This window comes from Salmo salar, chromosome 01, assembly GCF_965601325.2.
Source record: "Salmo salar chromosome 01, fSalSal1, whole genome shotgun sequence".
Taxonomy (NCBI): domain Eukaryota; kingdom Metazoa; phylum Chordata; class Actinopteri; order Salmoniformes; family Salmonidae; genus Salmo; species Salmo salar.
Window position 1 is genome coordinate 110,168,325 of NC_138291.1, and position 12,755 is coordinate 110,181,079.

Here is a 12,755-nt window from a genome sequence, read left to right on the forward strand (position 1 = left end):
CCTCCTCCCTGTTATATGGTTATATCTCCTCCTCCTCCCTGTTATATGGTTATATCTCCTCCTCCCTGTTATATGGTTATATATCCTCCTCCCTGTTATATGGTTATATCTCCTCCTCCTCCCTGTTATATGGTTATATATCCTCCTCCCTGTTATATGGTTATATCTCCTACTCCTCCCTGTTATATGTTTATATCTCCTCCTCCCTGTTATATGGTTATATCTCCATCTCCTCCGTGTTATATGGTTATATCTCCTCCTCCTCCCTGTTATATGGTTATATCTCCTCCTCCCTGTTATATGGTTATATCTCCTCATCCCTGTTATATGGTTATATCTCCTCCTCCCTGTTATATGGTTATATCTCCTCCTCCCTGTTATATGGTTATATCTCCTCCTCCCTGTTATATGGTTATATCTCCTCCCCCTCCCTGTTATATGGTTATATCTCCTCCTCCTCCCTGTTATATGGTTATATCTCCTCCTCCCTGTTATATGGTTATATATCCTCCTCCCTGTTATATGGTTATATCTCCTCCTCCCTGTTATATGGTTATATCTCTTCCTCCTCCCTGTTATATGGTTATATCTCCTCCTCCTCCCTGTTATATGGTTATATCTCCTCCTCCTCCCTGTTATCTGGTTATATCTCCTCCTCCTCCCTGTTATATGGTTATAATTCCTCCTCCTCCCTGTTATATGGTTATATCTCCTCCTCCTCCCTGTTATATGGTTATATCTCCTCCACCCTGTTATATGGTTATATCTCCTCCTCCTCCCTGTTATATGGTTATATCTCCTCCTCCCTGTTATATGGTTATATCTCCTCCTCCTCCCTGTTATATGGTTATATATCCTCCTCCCTGTTATAGGGTTATATCTCCTACTCCTCCCTGTTATATGTTTATATCTCCTCCTCCCTGTTATATGGTTATATCTCCATCTCCTCAGTGTTATATGGTTATATCTCCTCCTCCTCCCTGTTATATGGTTATATCTCCTCCTCCCTGTTATATGGTTATATCTCCTCCTCCCTGTTATATGGTTATATCTCCTCCTCCTCCCTGTTATATGGTTATATCTCCTCCTCCTCCTTGTTATATGGTTATATCTCTTCCTCCTCCCTGTTGTATGGTTATATATCCTCCTCCTCCCTGTTATATGGTTAAATCTCCTCCTCCTCCCTGATATATGGTTATATCTCCTCCTCCTCCCTGTTATATTGTTATATCTCCTCCCTGTTATATGGTTATACCTCCTCCTCCCTGTTATATGGTTATATCTCCTCCTCCTCCCTGTTATATGGTTATATCTCCTCCTCCTCCCTGTTATATGGTTATATCTCCTCTTCCTCCGTGTTATATGGTTATATCTCCTCCTCCTCCCTGTTATATGGTTATATCTCCTCCTCCCTGTTATATGGTTATATATCCTCCTCCCTGTTATATGGTTATATCTCCTCCTCCCTGTTATATGGTTATATCTCCTCCTCCCTGTTATATGGTTATATCTCCTCCTCCTCCCTGTTATATGGTTATATCTCCTCCGCCCTGTTATATGGTTATATCTCCTCCTCCTCCCTGTTATATGGTTATATATCCTCCTCCCTGTTATATGGTTATATCTCCTCCTCCTCCCTGTTATATGGTTATATCTCCTCCTCCTCCCTGTTATATGGTTATATCTCCATCGCCTCCCTGTTATATGGTTATATCTCCTCCTCCCTGTTACATGGTTATATCTCCTCCTCCTCCCTGTTATATGGTTATATCTCTTCCTCCTCCCTGTTATATGGTTATATCTCTTCCTCCTCCCTGTTATATGGTTATATCTCCTCCTGCTCCCTGTTATATGTTTATATCTCCTCCTCCTCCATGTTATATGTTTATAATTCCTCCTCCCTGTTATATGGTTATATCTCCACATCCTCCCTGTTATATGGTTATATCTCCTCCTCCTCCCTGTAATATGGTTATATCTCCTCCACCCTGTTATATGGTTATATCTCCTCCTCCTCCCTGTTATATGGTTATATCTCCTCCTCCTCCTCCCTGTTATATGGTTATATCTCCTCCTACTCCCTGTTATATGGTTATTTCTCATCCTCCTCCCTGTTATATGGTTATATCTCCTCCTACTCCCTGTTATATGGTTATATCTCCTCCTCCACCCCGTTATATGGTTATATCTCCTCCTCCTCCCTGTTATATGGTTATATCTCCTCCTCCCTGTTATATGGTTATATATCCTCCTCCCTGTTATATGGTTATATCTCCTCCTCCCTGTTATATGGTTATATCTCTTCCTCCTCCCTGTTATATGGTTATATCTCCTCCTCCTCCCTGTTATATGGTTATATCTCCTCCTCCCTGTTATATGGTTATATCTCCTACTCCTCCCTGTTATATGTTTATATCTCCTCCTCCCTGTTATACGGTTATATCTCCATCTCCTCAGTGTTATATGGCTATATCTCCTCCTCCCTGTTATATGGTTATATCTCCTCCTCCCTGTTATATGGTTATATCTCCTCCTCCACTTATATATGGTTATATCTCCTCCTCCTCCTTGTTATATGGTTATATCTCTTCCTCCTCCCTGTTGTATGGTTATATATCCTCCTCCTCCCTGTTATATGGTTAAATCTCCTCCTCCTCCCTGATATATGGTTATATCTCCTCCTCCTCCCTGTTATATTGTTATATCTCCTCCCTGTTATATGGTTATATCTCCTCCTCCCTGTTATATGGTTATATCTCCTCCTCCTCCCTGTTATATGGTTATATCTCCTCCTCCTCCCTGTTATATGGTTATATCTCCTCCTACTCCCTGTTATATGGTTATTTCTCCTCCTCCTCCCTGTTATATGGTTATATCTCCTCCTACTCCCTGTTATATGGTTATATCTCCTCCTCCACCCCGTTATATGGTTATATCTCCTCCTCCTCCCTGTTATATGGTTATATCTCCTCCTCCTCCTCCTCCCTGTTATATGGTTATATCTCCTCCTCCTCCCTGTTATATGGTTATATCTCCTCCTCCTCCCTGTTATATGGTTATATCTCCTCCTCCCTGTTATAAAGTTATATATCCTCCTCCCTGTTATATGGTTATATCTCCTCCGCCTCCCTGTTATATGGTTATATATCCTCCTCCCTGTTATATGGTTATATCTCCTACTCCTCCCTGTTATATGTTTATATCTCCTCCTCCCTGTTATATGGTTATATCTCCTCCTCCTCCCTGTTATATGGTTATATCTCCTCCTCCCTGTTATATGGTTATATCTCCTCCTCCCTGTTATATGGTTATATCTCCTCCTCCCTGTTATATGGTTATATCTCCTCCTCCCTGTTATATGGTTATATCTCCTCCTCCCTGTTATATGGTTATATCTCCTCCTCCCTGTTATATGGTTATATCTCCTCCTCCCTGTTATATGGTTATATCTCCTCCCCCTCCCTGTTATATGGTTATATCTCCTCCTCCTCCCTGTTATATGGTTATATCTCCTCCTCCCTGTTATATGGTTATATATCCTCCTCCCTGTTATATGGTTATATCTCCTCCTCCCTGTTATATGGTTATATCTCTTCCTCCTCCCTGTTATATGGTTATATCTCCTCCTCCTCCCTGTTATATGGTTATATCTCCTCCTCCTCCCTGTTATCTGGTTATATCTCCTCCTCCTCCCTGTTATATGGTTATAATTCCTCCTCCTCCCTGTTATATGGTTATATCTCCTCCTCCTCCCTGTTATATGGTTATATCTCCTCCACCCTGTTATATGGTTATATCTCCTCCTCCTCCCTGTTATATGGTTATATCTCCTCCTCCCTGTTATATGGTTATATCTCCTCCTCCTCCCTGTTATATGGTTATATATCCTCCTCCCTGTTATATGGTTATATCTCCTACTCCTCCCTGTTATATGTTTATATCTCCTCCTCCCTGTTATACGGTTATATCTCCATCTCCTCAGTGTTATATGGTTATATCTCCTCCTCCTCCCTGTTATATGGTTATATCTCCTCCTCCCTGTTATATGGTTATATCTCCTCCTCCCTGTTATATGGTTATATCTCCTCCTCCCTGTTATATGGTTATATCTCCTCCTCCTCCTTGTTATATGGTTATATCTCTTCCTCCTCCCTGTTGTATGGTTATATATCCTCCTCCTCCCTGTTATATGGTTAAATCTCCTCCTCCTCCCTGATATATGGTTATATCTCCTCCTCCTCCCTGTTATATTGTTATATCTCCTCCCTGTTATATGGTTATATCTCCTCCTCCCTGTTATATGGTTATATCTCCTCCTCCTCCCTGTTATATGGTTATATCTCCTCCTCCTCCCTGTTATATGGTTATATCTCCTCTTCCTCCGTGTTATATGGTTATATCTCCTCCTCCTCCCTGTTATATGGTTATATCTCCTCCTCCCTGTTATATGGTTATATCTCCTCCTCCCTGTTATATGGTTATATCTCCTCCTCCCTGTTATATGGTTATATCTCCTCCTCCCTGTTATATGGTTATATCTCCTCCTCCTCCCTGTTATATGGTTATATCTCCTCCGCCCTGTTATATGGTAATATCTCCTCCTCCTCCCTGTTATATGGTTATATATCCTCCTCCCTGTTATATGGTTATATCTCCTCCTCCTTCCTGTTATATGGTTATATCTCCTCCTCCTCCCTGTTATATGGTTATATCTCCATCGCCTCCCTGTTATATGGTTATATCTCCTCCTCCCTGTTACATGGTTATATCTCCTCCTCCTCCCTGTTATATGGTTATATCTCTTCCTCCTCCCTGTTATATGGTTATATCTCCTCCTCCTCCCTGTTATATGGTTATGTCTCCTCCTGCTCCCTGTTATATGTTTATATCTCCTCCTCCTCCATGTTATATGTTTATAATTCCTCCTCCCTGTTATATGGTTATATCTCCACATCCTCCCTGTTATATGGTTATATCTCCTCCTCCTCCCTGTAATATGGTTATATCTCCTCCACCCTGTTATATGGTTATATCTCCTCCTCCTCCCTGTTATATGGTTATATCTCCTCCTCCTCCTCCCTGTTATATGGTTATATCTCCTCCTACTCCCTGTTATATGGTTATTTCTCCTCCTCCTCCCTGTTATATGGTTATATCTCCTCCTCCTCCCTGTTATATGGTTATATCTCCTCCTCCACCCCGTTATATGGTTATATCTCCTCCTCCTCCCTGTTATATGGTTATATCTCCTCCTCCTCCTCCTCCCTGTTATATGGTTATATCTCCTCCTCCTCCCTGTTATATGGTTATATCTCCTCCTCCTCCCTGTTATATGGTTATATCTCCTCCTCCCTGTTATATGGTTATATATCCTCCTCCCTGTTATATGGTTATATCTCCTCCTCCTCCCTGTTATATGGTTATATATCCTCCTCCCTGTTATATGGTTATATCTCCTACTCCTCCCTGTTATATGTTTATATCTCCTCCTCCCTGTTATATGGTTATATCTCCATCTCCTCCGTGTTATATGGTTATATCTCCTCCTCCTCCCTGTTATATGGTTATATCTCCTCCTCCCTGTTATATGGTTATATCTCCTCCTCCCTGTTATATGGTTATATCTCCTCCTCCCTGTTATATGGTTATATCTCCTCCTCCCTGTTATATGGTTATATCTCCTCCTCCCTGTTATATGGTTATATCTCCTCCTCCCTGTTATATGGTTATATCTCCTCCCCCTCCCTGTTATATGGTTATATCTCCTCCTCCTCCCTGTTATATGGTTATATCTCCTCCTCCCTGTTATATGGTTATATATCCTCCTCCCTGTTATATGGTTATATCTCCTCCTCCCTGTTATATGGTTATATCTCTTCCTCCTCCCTGTTATATGGTTATATCTCCTCCTCCTCCCTGTTATATGGTTATATCTCCTCCTCCTCCCTGTTATCTGGTTATATCTCCTCCTCCTCCCTGTTATATGGTTATAATTCCTCCTCCTCCTCCCTGTTATATGGTTATATCTCCTCCTCCTCCCTGTTATATGGTTATATCTCCTCCACCCTGTTATATGGTTATATCTCCTCCTCCTCCCTGTTATATGGTTATATCTCCTCCTCCCTGTTATATGGTTATATCTCCTCCTCCTCCCTGTTATATGGTTATATATCCTCCTCCCTGTTATATGGTTATATCTCCTACTCCTCCCTGTTATATGTTTATATCTCCTCCTCCCTGTTATATGGTTATATCTCCATCTCCTCAGTGTTATATGGTTATATCTCCTCCTCCTCCCTGTTATATGGTTATATCTCCTCCTCCCTGTTATATGGTTATATCTCCTCCTCCCTGTTATATGGTTATATCTCCTCCTCCCTGTTATATGGTTATATCTCCTCCTCCTCCTTGTTATATGGTTATATCTCTTCCTCCTCCCTGTTGTATGGTTATATATCCTCCTCCTCCCTGTTATATGGTTAAATCTCCTCCTCCTCCCTGATATATGGTTATATCTCCTCCTCCTCCCTGTTATATTGTTATATCTCCTCCCTGTTATATGGTTATATCTCCTCCTCCCTGTTATATGGTTATATCTCCTCCTCCTCCTTGTTATATGGTTATATCTCCTCCTCCTCCCTGTTATATGGTTATATCTCCTCTTCCTCCGTGTTATATGGTTATATCTCCTCCTCCGCCCTGTTATATGGTTATATCTCCTCCTCCCTGTTATATGGTTATATCTCCTCCTCCTCCCTGTTATATGGTTATATCTCCTCCTCCCTGTTAAATGGTTATATCTCCTCCTCCCTGTTATATTGTTATATCTCCTCCTCCCCGTTATATGGTTATATCTCCTCCTCCTCCCTGTTATATGGTTATATCTCCTCCTCCTCCCTGTTATATGGTTATATCTCCTCCTCCTCCCTGTTGTATGGTTATATCTCCTCCTCCCTGTTATATGGTTATATCTCCTCCTCCTCCCTGTTATATGGTTATATCTCCTCCTCCCTGTTATATGGTTATATATCCTCCTCCCTGTTATATGGTTATATCTCCTCCTCCTCCCTGTTATATGGTTATATCTCTTCCTCCTCCCTGTTATATGGTTATATCTGCTCCTCCTCCCTGTTATATGGTTATATCTCCTCCTCCTCCCTGTTATATGGTTATAATTCCTCCTCCTCCCTGTTATATGGTTATATCTCCATCTCCTCCCTGTTATATGGTTATATCTCCTCCTCCTCCCTGTTATATGGTTAAATCTCCTCCTCCTCCCTGATATATGGTTATATCTCCTCCTCCTCCCTGTTATATGGTTATATCTCATCCCTGTTATATGGTTATATCTCCTCCTCCTCCCTGTTATATGGTTATATCTCCTCCTCCTCCCTGTTATATGGTTATATCTCCTCCTCCCTGTTATATGGTTATATCTCCTCCTCCTCCCTGTTATATGGTTATATCTCCTCCTCCTCCCTGTTATATGGTTATATCTCCTCCTCCTCCCTGTTATATGGTTATTTCTCCTCCTCCTCCCTGTTATATGGTTATATCTCCTCCTCCTCCCTGTTATATGGTTATATCTCCTCCTCCTCCTCCCTGTTATATGGTTATATCTCCTCCTCCTCCCTGTTGTATGGTTATATCTCCTCCTCCCTGTTATATGGTTATATCTCCTCCTCCTCCCTGTTATATGGTTATATCTCCTCCTCCTCCCTGTTATATGGTTATATCTCCTCCTCCTCCCTGTTATATGATTATATCTCCTCCTTCCTGTTATATGGTTATATCTCCTCCTCCTCCCTGTTATATGGTTATATCTCCTCCTCCTCCCTGTTATATGGTTATATCTCCTCCTCCTCCCTGTTATATGGTTATTTCTCCTCCTGCTCCGTTATATGGTTATATCTCCTCCTCCTCCCTGTTATATGGTTATATCTCCTCCTCCTCCTCCCTGTTATATGGTTATATCTCTTCCTCCTCACTGTTATATGGTTATATCTCCTCCTCCCTGTTATATGGTTATATCTCCTCCTCCTCCCTGTTATATGGTTATATCTCCTCCTCCACCCTGTTATATGGTTATTATTCCTCCACCTCCCTGTTATATGGTTATATCTCCTCCTCCTCCCTGTTATATGGTTATATCTCCTCCTCCTCCCTGTTATATGGTTATATCTCCTCCACCCTGTTATATGGTTATATCTCCTCCTCCTCCCTGTTATATGGTTATATCTCATCCTCCTCCTCCCTGTTATATGGTTATATCTCCTCCTCCTCCCTGATATATGGTTATATCTCCTCCTCCCTGTTTTATGGTTATATCTCCTCCTCCTCCCTGTTATATGGTTATATCTCCTCCTCCTCCCTGTTATATGGTTATATCTCCTCCCTGTTATATGGTTATATCTCCTCCTCCCTGTTATATGGTTATATCTCCTCCTCCCTGTTATATGGTTATATCTCCTCCTCCCTGTTATATGGTTATATCTCCTCCTCCTCCCTGTTATATGGTTATATCTCTTCCTCCTCCCTGTTGTATGGTTATATATCCTCCTCCTCCCTGTTATATGGTTAAATCTCCTCCTCCTCCCTGATATATGGTTATTTCTCCTCCTCCTCCCTGTTATATGGTTATATCTCCTCCCTGTTATATGGTTATATCTCCTCCTCCCTGTTATATGGTTATATCTCCTCCTCCTCCCTGTTATATGGTTATATCTCCTCCTCCTCCCTGTTATATGGTTATATCTCCTCTTCCTCCGTGTTATATGGTTATATCTCCTCCTCCTCCCTGTTATATGGTTATATCTCCTCCTCCCTGTTATATGGTTATATCTCCTCCTCCTCCCTGTTATATGGTTATATCTCCTCCTCCCTGTTATATGGTTATATCTCCTCCTCCTCCCTGTTATATGGTTATATCTCCTCCTCCCTGTTAAATGGTTATATCTCCTCCTCCTCCCTGTTATATTGTTATATCTCCTCCTCCCTGTTATATGGTTAAATCTCCTCCTCCTCCCTGTTATATGGTTATATCGCCTCCTCCTCCCTGTTATATGGTTATATCTCCTCCTCCCTGTTACATGGTTATATCTCCTCCTCCTCCCTGATATATGGTTATATCTCCTCCTCCTCCCTGTTATATGGTTATATTCCTCCTCCCTGTTGTATGGTTATATCTCCTCCTCCTCCCTGTTATATGGTTATATCTCCTCCTCCTCCCTGTTATATGGTTATATCTCCTCCTCCTCCCTGTTATATGGTTATATCTCCTCCTCCTCCCTGTTATCTGGTTATATCTCCTCCTCCTCCCTGTTATATGGTTATAATTCCTCCTCCTCCCTGTTATATGGTTATATCTCCATCTCCTCCCTGTTATATGGTTATATCTCCTCCTCCTCCCTGTTATATGGTTATATCTCCTCCACCCTGTTATATGGTTATATCTCCTCCTCCTCCCTGTTATATGGTTATATCTCCTCCTCCCTGTTATATGGTTATATCTCCTCCTCCCTGTTATATGGTTATATCTCCTCCTCCTCCCTGTTATATGGTTATATCTCCTCCTCCTCCCTGTTATATGGTTATATCTCCTCCTCCTCCCTGTTATATGGTTATATCTCCTCCTCCTCCCTGTTATATGGTTATATCTCCTCCTCCCTGTTATATGGTTATATCTCCTCCTCCCCCTGTTATATGGTTATATATCCTCCTCCCTGTTATATGGTTATATCTCCTCCTCCCTGTTATATGGTTATATCTCCATCTCCTCCCTGTTATATGGTTATATCTCCTCCTCCTCCCTGTTATATGGTTATATCTCCTCCTCCTCCTCCCTGTTATATGGTTATATCTCTTCCTCCTCACTGTTATATGGTTATATCTCCTCCTCCCTGTTATATGGTTATATCTCCTCCTCCTCCCTGTTATATGGTTATATCTCCTCCTCCACCCTGTTATATGGTTATAATTCCTCCTCCTCCCTGTTATATGGTTATATCTCCTCCTCCTCCCTGTTATATGGTTATATCTCCTCCTCCTCCCTGTTATATGGTTATATCTCCTCCACCCTGTTATATGGTTATATCTCCTCCTCCTCCCTGTTATATGGTTATATCTCCTCCTCCTCCTCCCTGTTATATGGTTATATCTCCTCCTCCTCCCTGATATATGGTTATATCTCCTCCTCCCTGTTTTATGGTTATATCTCCTCCTCCTCCCTGTTATATGGTTATATCTCCTCCTCCTCCCTGTTATATGGTTATATCTCCTCCCTGTTATATGGTTATATCTCCTCCTCCCTGTTATATGGTTATATCTCCTCCTCCCTGTTATATGGTTATATCTCCTCCTCCCTGTTATATGGTTATATCTCCTCCTCCTCCCTGTTATATGGTTATATCTCTTCCTCCTCCCTGTTGTATGGTTATATATCCTCCTCCTCCCTGTTATATGGTTAAATCTCCTCCTCCTCCCTGATATATGGTTATTTCTCCTCCTCCTCCCTGTTATATGGTTATATCTCCTCCCTGTTATATGGTTATATCTCCTCCTCCCTGTTATATGGTTATATCTCCTCCTCCTCCCTGTTATATGGTTATATCTCCTCCTCCTCCCTGTTATATGGTTATATCTCCTCTTCCTCCGTGTTATATGGTTATATCTCCTCCTCCTCCCTGTTATATGGTTATATCTCCTCCTCCCTGTTATATGGTTATATCTCCTCCTCCTCCCTGTTATATGGTTATATCTCCTCCTCCCTGTTATATGGTTATATCTCCTCCTCCTCCCTGTTATATGGTTATATCTCCTCCTCCCTGTTAAATGGTTATATCTCCTCCTCCTCCCTGTTATATTGTTATATCTCCTCCTCCCTGTTATATGGTTATATCTCCTCCTCCTCCCTGTTATATGGTTATATCGCCTCCTCCTCCCTGTTATATGGTTATATCTCCTCCTCCTCCCTGTTATATGGTTATATCTCCTCCTCCTCCATGTTATATGGTTATATCTCCTCCTCCTCCCTGTTACATGGTTATATCTCCTCCTCCCTGTTATATGGTTATATCTCCTCCTCCTCCCTGTTATATGCTTATATCTCCTCCTCCCTGTTATATGGTTATATCTCCTCCTCCTCCCTGTTATATGGTTATATCTCCTCCTCCTCCCTGTTATATTGTTATATCTCCTCCTCCCTGTTATATGGTTATATCTCCTCCTCCTCCCTGTTATATGGTTATATCTCCTCCTCCTCCCTGTTATATGGTTATATCTCCTCCTCCTCCCTGTTATATGGTTATATCTCCTCCTCCTCTCTGTTATATGGTTATATCTCCTCCTCCTCCCTGTTATATGGTTATATCTCCTCCTCCTCCCTGTTATATGGTTATATCTCCTCCTCCTCCCTGTTATATGGTTATATCTCCTCCTCCTCCCTGTTATATGGTTATATCTCCTCCTCCTCCTCCCTGTTATATGGTTATATCTCTTCCTCCTCACTGTTATATGGTTATATCTCCTCCTCCCTGTTATATGGTTATATCTCCTCCTCCTCCCTGTTATATGGTTATATCTCCTCCTCCCTGTTATATGGTTATATCTCCTCCTCCTCCCTGTTATATGGTTATATCTCCTCCTCCCTGTTAAATGGTTATATCTCCTCCTCCTCCCTGTTATATTGTTATATCTCCTCCTCCCTGTTATATGGTTATATCTCCTCCTCCTCCCTGTTATATGGTTATATCGCCTCCTCCTCCCTGTTATATGGTTATATCTCCTCCTCCCTGTTATATGGTTATATCTCCTCCTCCTCCCTGTTATATGGTTATATCTCCTCCTCCCTGTTATATGGTTATATATCCTCCTCCCTGTTATATGGTTATAATTCCTCCTCCTCCCTGTTATATGGTTATATCTCCATCTCCTCCCTGTTATATGGTTATATCTCCTCCTCCTCCCTGTTATATGGTTATATCTCCTCCACCCTGTTATATGGTTATATCTCCTCCTCCTCCCTGTTATATGGTTATATCTCCTCCTCCCTGTTATATGGTTATATATCCTCCTCCCTGTTATATGGTTATATCTCCTCCCCCTCCCTGTTATATGGTTATATCTCTTCCTCCTCCCTGTTATATGGTTATATCTCCTCCTCCTCCCTGTTATATGGTTATATCTCCTCCTCCTCCCTGTTATATGGTTATATCTCCTCCTCCCTGTTATATGGTTATATCTCCTCCTCCCCCTGTTATATGGTTATATATCCTCCTCCCTGTTATATGGTTATATCTCCTCCTCCCTGTTATATGGTTATATCTCCATCTCCTCCCTGTTATATGGTTATATCTCCTCCTCCTCCCTGTTATATGGTTATATCTCCTCCTCCCTGTTATATGGTTATATCTCCTCCTCCTCCCTGTTATATGGTTATATCTCCTCCTCCCTGTTATATGGTTATATCTCCTCCTCCTCCATGTTATATGGTTATATCTCCTCCTCCCTGTTATATGGTTATATCTCCTCCTCCCTGTTATATGGTTATATCTCCTCCTCCCTGTTATATGGTTATATCTCCTCCTCCTCCCTGTTATATGGTTATATCTCCTCCCAGTTATATGGTTATATCTCCTCCTCCCTGTTATATGGTTATATCTCCTCCTCCTCCCTGTTATATGGTTATATCTCCTCCTCCTCCCTGTTATATGGTTATATCTCCTCCTCCCTGTTATATGGTTATATCTCCTCCTCCT